Below are 11,993 nucleotides of genomic sequence, written 5' to 3'. Positions count from 1 at the left end.
CTTTGAAGGGGATGGATTCACCCTCCTTTAGCCAGGACAGAGCTCCAGGAGCCTGGGTAGGATTCTAGCTTTCTCCCCTTGCAGGCACCTGGCACAGAAGACATCATTTTTTTCCTTAAAATCTTTTTTTTTGTGTGTTCCTTGTTGCTCCAAACTTAATTCTATTCACTTTTAATTAGAGATTATATTAAAAATAGTGCAATAAATGACTAATTTCACTAAAAATACTAAAAGTAATATAAAACGGATGTTTTTAACTTTATTGTAGTGTTTTAGAAACTAATATGTCTTCAAAAATGGTTATTTTTCACTCCTAGGAATGAAAGCTGTTGTTATATGATGTTTATTTTAAAATTTTGAAAAAGCAAAGGATTCTAGCTTTCTCCCCTTGCAGGCATCGGACACAGAGAACCTCATGGTTTTCCTAAAAATCATTTTTTATGTTCCCTGGTGTTCCAAACTTAGTTTTAATCAATTTTAATTTGTTATGTTACAAACAGGGTAATAAAGTCTTAATTGGACTATAACTAATGTCATATTGTCTGCTACAAAACTGATATTTTCAGCTCTATTGTAGAGATTCTAGAATCAACTAATAAAGAATTGAAATAAAAAAAGGGCATAAGAAGACATTACCAACAACGACCACATGATGGAGATATTGTCTAGACATTACCAACAACGACCACAATATGGAGATATTGTCTAGACATTACCAACAACGACCACAAGATGGAGATATTGTCTAGACATTACCAACAACGACCACAAGATGGAGATATTTTCCAAAGAGGCAAGAAGGGCAAAGCTGCGATAAGGTAAAATCATTTTTTGAAAGAGATTGTTGTCAGAATGCACATCCGTATCCCAAACAGAATCTCTAGTAAAATATGATCATTTGTGAAACAGGCAAATGAGTGTCAGCTACAATATGATTGCTACATATCTGCATTTGTTGGTATTTAAGGAGTAAGAGTGCAGGTTTAAACCTGCGATCCAGTGTGTTGAAGAATTTCACAACACTACCTCTAGCACATATGGAAATAAATCCTCATAATGATTATTGCCCTGGGCATGTACCAAAAAATCAGTGAGCATATATATATATATCACTGGGTTGAAGCTAGAAACACAGAATAACTGCAAACACATCCAAAAATACAGTGTTCCAGCACCTTTGACCTCATCCAGAACGTATCATTTCTTGAAAGGGATTGCTGTCCGAATGCACATCTGAATCCCAAACAGAATCTCTAGTAAAATACGATCATTTGTGAAACAGGCAAATGACTGTCTCAGGGGCCCATTTCTCATTGTCAGACACATGTATGCAATGCTTTCACTGTGCATTGAGCAATAGGGATCAAAAACACCGCAGGTAAGGTTAGAAGTCATGTTCTATGATCATTTCTTTCAGCATTAGGGACTAAATATACTAAACGTATGATGCTAAAATGTTATTTTTACATATATTACATATGTAATAAATGATTGCTTATGCTTTATAAACAAATCTAATTATAATAAAAGCTTAAGTTTTGTATTTATCTTGTACCATAGAACATGATTTTCTTTGTATTTCAAGCCCACAAAGTGTCCAAATGATGCACCTTTGACCTCATCCAGAACGTATCATTTCTTGAAAGGGATTGCTGTCCGAATGCACATCTGAATCCCAAACAGAATCTCTAGTAAAATACGATCATTTGTGAAACAGGCAAATGACTGTCTCAGGGGCCCATTTCTCATTGTCAGACACATGTATGCAATGCTTTCACTGTGCATTGAGCAATAGGGATCAAAAACAGAATGGAAACAGACATGGAAACCAACAAGGATGGGATTTGAACCCATGCGTGCAAAGCACAATGGATTAGCAATCCATCGCCTTAACCACTCGTCCACCTTGTCAACAAAACTGGGCTGTCCCAACTGGGTTGGTGCGCTCCAGATGATCTTTTTCTTTTTTTTCCCTCGTACTCGAGGGTCATTTTCCTGTTCCACATGCGATTTCAACATTTTCCTTGGGAGATGTCAAGCCAGCAAGCCACTGCTGTGGTTCAGTGGCCAGCGTGGAGTTCAGTGGCCCTGTTGTACACAGAAAGCACATTGAGCTCCTTGGACATGAAAAGTTCCAGATAAAAGCCATTTGTCATCCTTTCTCTTGGTGTCGATGTTGCTATTGTATGTAAAGGTGGCAACTTGCTCAGCGAGCAGGCGGAGCACACACCGAATGCAGATGTGTCTGAGTGGTGTGTCCAAGTGGCTGCAAAAGGACAGCACTCCCGGGGCGCTGTGGCTTAGTTGGTTAAAGCGCCTGTCTAGTAAACAGGAGGCCCTGGGTCTGAATCCCAGTGGATAACCGCCTACGGCTAGACTTAATTAAATGCAAGTATTCATTTCCTGTCTTTAACACGACTTGTTTTTCTTAAAATGGATGCAACTTGCAAAACATGAAATACAAACCTTGCTAATCAGTGCTAGCGGCTGGCAAAAAAAAAAGAAGTCAGCAATGTTTTTTTTCTTTAACCTTAACCCTGCTAATGGAGAAGAGTTAAACGACCGAGTCTATGCAGCTTAAACGGTGCGCACGTCGGGTTCTTAGCTGAAAGGGTGGTAAATCACGCTCACCCCAGTCCTTAATCTTTTAAAGAGGATACAAAATTGAACCTAGTCGCCACATCACATACATCCTGTTCAATGATAAAAAGGTAACATCTATCCTCGCTCCAGAGTAAATCTCACGTTGAGGGCATATTTTTTTTCACTTTACCGTGAATCGGGCTCGGCTGCACAGAGGAGAGAGCAGAGCAATGAGGTCACGGGGACAGGGGAGTCACACGCTGGCTGTTTGAACACGCGGAAGATCACTGAGGGATCCACAGTATATGGACCCTCCGTTCGCCATCAGTCCACACTCCGGACTCTGAATCCTGCCATCCGAGTTAAGATCTCGGCAGAACCTGAAGCGCAGTTCCTTCTTAAAACGTAATCTGGTGAGCATTTCTAGAATCGTACTTGTATAGATGCAGCCTTTAATGTGTTGCTAGGTTAAAATTGATGACTTCTTGTATTTCAGTAGGCAACTGCCCTCTTGATTTCAGATTGAATTTCTTTATTACAGGGGCGCTTTTATGATGACAGAGTCATGTTCAGGTACTTTGCTTGATGGAGGAAGCTCATTTCAGACTCTGTGATCTGCTCACCTGGAAAGGTCTGCTGTACTACTACAAGAGAGAAGTAGAGTCTGGAAGAAGGGACAATTTTATGATGCTTTGGAAGGTAGTTTTTTTTTTCTTTGAAATCGAAATGAATCAGAATATCAGAGCAAAAGACAAACTCTTGGTTTGGTTTAAAGAGATATGGTTTTAAAACAGACAAAATGTAGAAAACAGGTGTTTCTCACTTTTGGAAAAGAATGGACCGGGGGTATTTTACTAGTTGCAGTGCTGAGCTCACCGGGTTGCAGTCCTGCAGTGTTGCACCAGGGTCAGTGGTGCAATGGATAACACGTCTGACTACGGATCAGGAGATTGTAGGTTCGACTTCTGCCTGGCTCGGGTCATTTTTAAACGCATCAGGCTACTCCCTAAGTAGCCTGTGCTACTTACTGTATTGTAATCGTACCCAGTAAGAGATTTCCTTCATGTAAATGAACTGCACCTGACAGCTTTAGAAAAACACCTGGGCTCAGTACGGTGCTGAGAGCTCATCGTTGCTGTTGTTCTAATTAGCACGCACTGCATCGGCTATGAACCCGAACTTTTCAATTATTCCGATCAGTAAGTCAACACGTAGTCCACATGAACGGTAGAAATATTCTCTTGTCTGTCTCTTGTTTGTATAGAACTGAATGTCCCTGACAATGTACTGTTAGTTTTAATTGAAGAACGGCATTTGTGTTCAAATATACCAGACAAGTTTACGTAACTGCTCATGCGACACAGTTGTAATTAGTCAAGAAATAAAGTCGAACAACAGCTGCGGGTTTGATTCTGAACGTATCAGATTGCAGCGCCTTTTACTTCCATTGACAAATGATAGAGATTCGAAGAGAGATCCTTCAGACCAGCAAGCAAACCCACGGCTATTTCGGTTTTCTATCTAGGCAACGTTGGTGTCTGCAATAGCATACATGAAAGCCTGATGCAATTTCTGTGGCTACATTTGTTGCACGTCATGCACAGTAAGAGTGTTTCTAACACCAAATAAAAAGTCAACAATTAGCGATCACGCCTTCTCCTCAGTTAACCCACTGAAACCCTTGCTGTTAACAGTTCTTTACTGCGTGCTTTACGAGCACCTACATATCGTGTCGGTTCTTTCAGCTTTATTCATTAGGTTTTCAAAGGCATAAGTAGAGCACCAGAGGTGCGAACGCAGAATGTATGGTAATCTGAAGAACTGCTTTCCATGGCAGCGGGTCCAAGCGATTTAGCGTTTTTATAGTACCGGGAAAGGAGAAGCGGCACTTTGCCTTTGCCGCGCAGGCACAAGGCGACGTGCGGCAGACGCAGGAGTCGGCAAGTTCCGAACCTGCGCGGGGAGTCCCCAACGCATTTCGAGTCCATCGCCTTAACCACTCGGCCATGACAAAAGCGAGCTCGCTGCCGCCGCATTTCTCCTATAATCTAACACGGAGTGCGAGGTGGCTGCGGAAACCTTTTTAAAGTCGCTCTCCGTTAAAAAAAAAACCTTTCACAAGATTCGTGCCGGCAGACAGACACGCCTCAGAGGGTTTAAGGCTGGCTTCACGTTCAAATGATAAAGTCCCCCAGTCCGGATGTCAAAATGCAACTTTGGCAGACAGAAAAAACATCAACAAACCACAAATGTGGAAAAGGATTTTACAAGCTGCACCACACTGCACTTTCAAAAGCATTTACATTCGTGTTAGACGCAGGAATTGCCTTTGATTTGCGCGCTTACGAACGCCATGGAAAACGAAACAAAACTAAAGCCCTCAGCTCCTGCACTTGATTATAATGCCGTTACGTGTCGAAGCAGGAATTTACGTCATCCTACCACTGCAACACGGGGAATAGAGGGAAATGAGCACAATCTACGAATTGTCTCTAAACAGTCCCTACAGTTGTAAGACGCCTGGAAGCGTGCACCCCCATCATTAATCTTTGCGCATCTGTGCAAGGTAAACTCTGGAGCAGTCTCTGAAACGGCTCAAAATCAACACGTGATTGATTCAATGTGCATCTGGGGTTCATTTCTTATTTACATTTAATTCAAGGGAAAGGCTTGGGTCAGTTTCAGACGGCCTCCAACAGCGAGATTCAAGCGCCCCACCTTCAGCCCAATCTGCACAGCCAGAACGCCAACGGCTCCTATGCTCTCCGGGGTGCGGTTGTGACCCCGTAACCTAAAATGTTGGTGGCAGACAAATGGAGACTAACAGGTGACGTCCTAGGACATGACTACATTGTGGGGATGGTGACCATTGCTTGGAAAAGAGTGCGAGGCCCCTTTAGAAAAACATTTTGTTAACAGGCATTCTGCCTCAGCCTAAACACCTATAGCTTGCAAAGCGCATGCTATTAGACAGGCACCTCTGCAAGACCTTAAGAGTCTCTTAAACTAGTGATAGTAAGGTGTTCCCAATGGGCGATGTTTGGCTTTCAAATCATCTGTCTGTGGAAGCGCCGAGATGCAGCTGTTTAAGGCTTAGAAGCAGCTGACTGTTTCACTACCTAGCTGATTACTGTCAGTCAGGGAGCTCAGAGGTGAAAAGCCTGTCTGAGAGACAATTCGCCGTCGATCAGTTCAATATGTTCCGTACCAGCTCGGCGCACCTGAGATCATCTTGGTAGCCGTGTAGCTCAGATGAGTGAGAGCGTGTCTGTGTGTACCACCGTGATTGGATGCCGGTCCTTCTCAGGTCACAGTAAACCTTCTGCTGCCTAACTTTCCTAATTTTGGGGATCCCTTTGTAAAAGCAAAGGAAAAAAAAAACTGGCTCTTCATCAGCATGATCGACCCAACCCAGTGTGCCCCAGTGGCCTAATGGATAAGACACTGGCCTCCTAAGCCAGGGATTGTGGGTTTGAGTCCCATCTGGGGTGCTCCTGTCCCATTTTGAGCGTACAAATGTCCTTGTGATTTGCAAAGCTGCAACCCCACCTTACTCAGTGAGCGTCTCTGCTTTTCTCTCACATACAGTTGGGAGAAAAACTTTTGTAAACAGCCCTTCGGAATGATGTGGATTTCTGCATGAATGGCTCCTAACATGTGATCTTATCTTTATCTAAGTCATAATAATTAATAAAGAGAGTCTGATTTAACAAACAACACACGCCCAACATTTGACATTGCTGTTTCTTTATTGACCAAATGGTTTAAACAATCAAGGTCATTGATGGAAAAAGTACGTGAACCCTTATATTAAGGAGCTAGTGGAACCTCCTTTATGACAAAAACCTCAACCCCCACTTTCTGTAGCGTCTGGTCAGACCTGAGCAGCGGTTAGGAGGTATTTTGGCCTATTCCTCTATGAAAAACTGTTTCAGTTCATGTATATTTTTGGGATGTCTTGCACTGAACGGCCTGCTTCAGATCACGCCACAGCACTTCAATGGGATTGGGGTCAGGACTCTTACTTGGCCATCCCAAAATACGGAATTTCTTTTGTTTCAGCCACTCTGTTGTTGATGTACTCCTTTGTTTTTGTCATGCTGCATGACCCAGCGTCTTTCGAGTTTTAGATCACAGGCAGACACCCTGACATTCTGCTGTAGATTTTCCTGATACATCTTGGAATTCATCGGTCCCTCGATGATTGCAAGCCGTACAGCCTCCGCCATGCTTCCCAGGTGGGATGAGGTTTTGGAGTTGGTATGCAGTGTTTTGTTATCTCCAAACATAACGCTGTGCACATTTACCAACAAGTTCAACTTTTGTCACGTCTGTCCACAGAACATTGTTCCAGGAGTTGCTGTGGAACATCCATGTGGTCTTTAGCAAACTTGAGAGGGGCAGTGGTGGTTTTTTTTGGGGGGAGAGCAGTGGTTTCCTCCATGGTGACCTCGCATGATCACCACTCCTGTTCAGATTTTTTCTTATGGTGGACTCATGAACACAGACGTAAGAAAAAGTCAACCACCTGTTCGCTAGATCCCATCCCCACTCAGCTAGTCAAAGATTCCCTCGAAGGACTGGCAGGACCTATAATTAGTATGATGAATGCATCGCTTGCGTCAGGCGTTGTACCTGATCAATTTAAGGTAGCGGTTGTTAGACCGCTCCTTAAGAAGTCAAATTTGGATCCACAAGTTCTTAACAACTACAGGCCTGTCTCAAAGGTCCCATTTCAATCTAAAAGTCTTGGGAGAATAGTTGTTGCCCAACGTCAATCGTATCTGGATTCAAATAATATACTTGAGAAATTTCAGTCTGGTTTCTGAAACTGCATTAACAAGAGTCGTAAATGATATTCTCTTAGCTACTGATGCGGGGAATGCAACAGTGCTTGTGCTTCTAGATCTTAGAGCTGCCTTTGACACGGTTGACCTCTCTGTTTTGTTACACAGGCTTGAGTTTGAGGTTGGCTTATCTGGAACCGTCCTTCAGTGGTTTACTTCACATTTAACTCATCGTTTTCATTATGTTCAAATATCTAATAATTGTACTGCTTCATCAATGTCACCAGTTCAATTTGGGGTACCAGAAGATCAGTGCTGGGACCAATATTGCTCTCTCTCTCTACATGCTGCTGCTAGGTAGGATAATATGAAAAAATAATATGAACTTTCATTCATATGCTGATGACACTCAAATAAACATTTTGTTTACACCAAACGACAACTCTTCTATTATCAGTTTAGTTAAATGCATTAAGGAAGGAAATACTTGGATGTGTGAAAACTTTTTGTTACTCAACTCTGAGAAAAATGAGGATCTGTTGATCGGAGGCAACAATACTGATAGGACTACTATAACTTCAGCACTTAACTCAGAGGATTTAAACATTTGCCTCAAAGAGACAGCACGTAACCTAGGCGGCATATTAGACACAAGGCTCTTAACAACTTGCATTGTTAAGTGCCTTGGGACAACCTTGTTGTGAAAGGCGCTATATAGAAATACATTGATTTGAATTGAATTGACAATGTAAAATATTGTGTGTGTTGTTTGTTAAACAAGACTGTCTTTATTTATCAAAAAATAAAAGGAATTTGCTAGGAATGCAAACGTTAGGTTGCGCTTCTTCATGCTGCATCGTCGGCATGAGTGGAGCTTTTTAAACGTCTGTACTTACTGTGCCCCATAAGAAATCGTTTGTCCCCGTTCAAAAGAGATTGTGCGATGTCCTGCAGTGTTCGCAAAGCAAACCTTTGACAGTTTGAAAAGAGGAATTTATTCTGCTTCCTGTGCGTGCAGTAGTTACAAAGTTGAACGTCTTTACACGATTTGCTGCAGTTTTCAGTGGGCGGGCTTTGTCAGATGGCTTGGAAAAACGCACTGTTTCGGCTCGGGAAACATCATGAGAAGTGTCCTGCATGTTTTCTGTGTATAGCTGTCTTTTAACGCATACAGAATTCATTCGAAATCATTGATTTCTCCAATTAACAAGGGTCCCTTAAAAGATTAGTCAAAGTAACGTCTAATCGGATTAGTTTCCTTAGAGCTGGTTCAGAGTTTGCTCAAGAGTTTACCTTTCACAGATGCGCAAAGAAGAATGTTGGGGGTGCATGCTTCAAGGTGCCTTACAGCTGTAGGGAGTGATTCGAGACGATTCGTGGCGTGTGCTCGTTCCCATATACCGTACGCCCCGGGGTGCAGTGCTAGGATGACGTACAACACCGCTTGGGCACGTAACGGCGTTATATGCAAGTGCGGGACGTGAGTGTTTTCGTTTGTTCATTTTGTTTTGCTCTGCTTTGCTTTGTTTCGTGGTCAAGAGGCGTAAGGTAAGTCGTAATCCAGGGAGAACACTGGTGGCAAACAGTCCGAGGTGAGAGGCGAGGTCCAAAGTCGAAAAGGCAGAAACGCCAGGTAGAGCTCTCAAGGAGTAGACTCAATACCAGTGGGAAGCAGGTAAAGATGGTAAAAATAGCACTGCGTACCGCACGGTGGAGTGTGTGCAGGTGGTTTAACTCGTGCGGCGGCGTTTGTTAATAATCACCCGCTGCTGGTGCTGTTTAGATTGCTTAAGAGTTGGTCTTAACTGCCTGGCGGTCATGACAAGCTCCTCTTTAAGCTGTGGTTTAGTTTTGCATTCATGTGTTTCTAGAGCAGTTATTTATGGGGGTGGGTGGGTCTTTCACAGAGGCTCAGGACAAATCCCCCGCCTGAAAGTCTAATGTGTGCGTTCAGACAGTCACAGGTCAAGAGCCAGGCAGGAGGACAATGGACAGAAGAGCCAACGAACTAAAAATAAAAGAACAGATATGAAAAAGCCACCATCTTTTTCTTTTTGACATTTTCCGACTTTCATGCAAGCCAGGACAAAGTTGCTCGTAGCTACTTGTGGATTCAAATACTCTATCGAGTGCTTTGATGAGTTTTTGCAATTTGATTGTCGTCCTGTCAGCCTGTTTCTGTTTTTTTTTTCAATCTAGTGATGGAAAGTAAGAGGGAAATGATGGAGCAATCAATAACCGCTCCGGAAAAATGGCAGAAAGAAATGGCCCGTCACTAAGGACATTTGTGAAGCAGAGGAGTGACATCACCACAAAGGCGACTTATTCTGCTGATCGTTTTGGTGAATAATGATTGAGGCGTGTTAAGAGAAAGGTAGCTGTGTCAGCATGCTTAGGCTGCAAAGGATAAAGCAAAGGTTTACTCCATGCTGAAAAGAGAAGAAAAGAAGCACAACGTTTCGGCTGTGGAGCCTTCTGCGCCATCTTCTTTAGCAATGGTGATGTTTACATTGGAAAAACTGAGACACGCATACTGGAGGGGCTTGAACCACCAACTTTTCAGCACCACAGAGTCTGACAGTCTTTTGTGCGCCCTACATTTGCAGGTTTATGGTCAAAGAAAACAATCACTTGCGCTTCTTGCAGCCGGCAATCTTTTTCCACTGACAACCAAGAAATGGATTTCATCTTTCACAAGCTGTATGGATTTCTTCAAAAACAAGTTATTCCAGAAAGGAAATGAATTCTTGCATTAAACTGAACGAAGCTGTACATGTTTGTCTGAAATGAGACATGCGGCACAACAAGACACGGAGAGAGGCACCGCTGGTATTCAGACCCAGGATCGCCTGCTTACTAGGCAGGCACTTTAAGCCACTAGGGAACAGCGCCAGCAGAGCACCGCGCTTTTACAGACACTTGGACACATCTGCGTTCGGTGTGCACTTAACCTGCTCTCTGAGCCCGTTGCCTCCGTCCCATTTAATAGCAGAACTGACGCCAAGAGAAATGATGAGAAATGGCATTTATCTGGCACTTCTCATGTCCAAGGAGCTCAATGCCCTTGACACCTCCCCAAGGCGACAGAGCTGTGCATTCTTTGGCGACAACATTTTTTCTTTTGTTTTATTTCTATACTTATTGATAGAATAAAAACGATATGTCATGTACTGTAAGGGAAATGTCTCTTTTCATGGGGAAAGCTAGCACCAGCAAATGTTGTGTTTAGAAGAAGTGATTTAACATGACACGTGACCTAATTTACCGGAGCAAAAGCTCACCCAGCAAGCCCTGCTTTACTTCTACAGGAGAGAAGTACTGTAGAGTCTGCAAGATGTTCAGCTGGGTAGCTACGTCAGCATGCCTCGGCTGCAAAGGAACAAGTAATAGGTTTATTGCATGCTGAAAAGAGAAGAACGGAAACACAGCGTTTCGGCCGTGAGGTCTTCTCACACCTGAAGAAGCCTCACACCTGTAAAAGGCTCCATGGTTTTCTTTCTTCTCTTTTCAACATGGAATACACCTATTGTCTGCAAGATGTGACAATTTCACGGTGTTTTGGAAGAAAACCTTTTTTCTTTGAATTCAAAATCAATCAGAATTTCAGCATGACACACCAACACTTTTTCTGTGTTAAGGAGATGATATTTTAAACCTGATAAAAATAGTAGGAAACACAAGTTTCTTGCTGTGAAAATTTAGATGGGGAAGTGTACTACTGGTAGCAGTGTAGAGCTCTCTGTGGTGGAGTGCAAGCGCATGTTCTATGGGCCAGTGGCGTAATGGATTACGCGTCTGACTTCGGATCAGAAGATTGTAGGTTCGAGTCCTGCCTGGTTCGTGAGGCTTTTAAACCTCTCAGGTTCCTCGGTAACAGGTTGCCGTCATGTATATGAACTATAGAAAAGCATCTGCCACAACCCGTAAATTAGCACGCAAGTGCGGGCTAGTTAACACAGAACTGTATGGAGATCATCTCCAGCTCCGAGCTCAATTGCAGTGATAAAATATGCAGAACAGAACTGGAGAGCAGCTGAATTTGTGCTCAGTAGGGTGGGGAGGACTCAGCATTGCTATTGTTCTAATTGGCATGAACTGCAGGGGATCTGAATCAGAACACGTCACTTAGTTCGATCATTGCGTCAATATGTAGGCCACGTTAATATAAAATTATTACTTTGTCTGTCTCGTCTTTGTATATAGCTGAATGTCCCTGACAATTTAATGTTAGTTTTTAAGAACGACATTGGTGCTAATATATACATATATAGCATATAAGGAACACGTAAAAGTTTAGTCCATGCTGAAAAGATAAGAAAACCGCCACAAAGTTTCATCTTGGAATAAATCTTTACCTGTTGTTTTGCAGCCTACCCATTCTGACCTAACTCCTCCCTTGAAATTCCCTAACAGATAAGGGTACGTAACGGCTCATGCGATGCTCAGTTGCAATTTGTCCCAAAACAAACAAGAACAGCAGCTGAGGGTTTGAGTTTGAACATGCACTGTATTAAAGCAGCTTTTATTTCCATTGATAAATGCTAGATATTCCTACAGAGATTCTCCAGGTAGTAAGCGATTCCTGTTTCTGTTTCTATTTCTGTTTCATATATATATACAGTA

The 11,993-nt window shown here is 42.7% G+C and overlaps 1 non-coding gene across 1 annotated transcript; it reads left to right on the top strand.

Annotated features, from left to right (window-relative positions):
• The first annotated feature begins 11,138 nt into the window (after positions 1 to 11,138).
• On the top strand, positions 11,139 to 11,211 carry trnar-ucg (transfer RNA arginine (anticodon UCG)). Its single transcript has one exon. It is a non-coding gene; the product is annotated as a tRNA-Arg (tRNA).
• The last annotated feature ends 782 nt before the right edge of the window (positions 11,212 to 11,993 follow it).

Source organism: Lepisosteus platostomus, unplaced genomic scaffold (genome assembly GCF_059453375.1).
Source record: "Lepisosteus platostomus isolate fLepPlt1 unplaced genomic scaffold, fLepPlt1.hap1 Scaffold_54_H1, whole genome shotgun sequence".
Lineage (NCBI taxonomy): Eukaryota > Metazoa > Chordata > Actinopteri > Semionotiformes > Lepisosteidae > Lepisosteus > Lepisosteus platostomus.
This window is presented reverse-complemented; position numbering and strand designations above follow the sequence as displayed.